Source organism: Mandrillus leucophaeus, unplaced genomic scaffold (assembly GCF_000951045.1).
Source record: "Mandrillus leucophaeus isolate KB7577 unplaced genomic scaffold, Mleu.le_1.0 Scaffold613, whole genome shotgun sequence".
Classification (NCBI taxonomy): domain Eukaryota; kingdom Metazoa; phylum Chordata; class Mammalia; order Primates; family Cercopithecidae; genus Mandrillus; species Mandrillus leucophaeus.
Genome location: NW_012106620.1, coordinates 177,794 through 178,820, shown reverse-complemented (window position 1 = coordinate 178,820; position 1,027 = coordinate 177,794).

The window sequence follows — 1,027 nt, the reverse complement described above, 5'->3', positions numbered from 1 at the left end:
AAAAAAAAAAAAAAAAAAAAAAAAAAAAAAAAAAAAAAAAAAAACGAAAAGAAAAGAAAAGAAAGAAAGAAAAGAAAAACATAGTGCAAAAATAGAAAAATCATAATACAAAAATCAAGAGACTTGGACTGGAGTATAGCCCTAAAACATGAACTATAAAAGTTTCAGAAGCAGCACAAATGAAAAAAATATATATATACTAATAAAAATGGCGAGACAATAAACAAATAATAGAAATAAAAATTGATCGAAGATACATCAGTTTGTAAATCAAAAATCTCCCTAAGTTCTAGGCTAGATACACAATAACGAAAATCATAAAAACATGTGTTAGACTGAAAGGAAATATCATAAGCTTCTAGAGAGAGAGAGAAAAAAAAAGAAACTTACCTAGGAAATATATACAGATTCAGACTGGCAAAGTGCATCTCCTTTTGCAGCACTGGAAGCTAGAGAACAGCTGAGCAGTATTGATATATTACTGGCAGAGAAAGATTTCAACCCAAATATATTATTTATCTGCCAGAGAAAAAGAAAAATATTTGAAGGCATGAAAGAATTCCTGGAGTATATATTGCCATCATACTCCAAACTTGAGACAAACATCTGAATAAAGATTCTAAGCAAATATCAAATGAAAAATAATGAAGATTTTAAGATGAGGAAATAATTAGAGGAAAGAAACGAGCCATAAACCTTGTGAGATATGCTTATGGGCAAGTATAGACTGCATAGAAATGAGAAGTAGAAAAGCTGAATAAATGCATAGAAATGAGAAGTAGAAAAGCTAAAGAAGAACGTTTAAAATAGAAAGGAGCTATCGTTAAGAGAAATTAGTGCTAGACTATCTTCACAAAAGCAAAACAATGAGAATGAGAAAGTGAAGAAAGGAAGGGAAAAATAAATTACTACAATGTTATCTACAAAACGAAGAAAGAGTGGGGGATGAGAGTACTGGAAATTAGAATACTGGAAAGATCCATCTTATTTGTGTTTGGGGGAATTTGAACATCTGTCATGGGAAAAC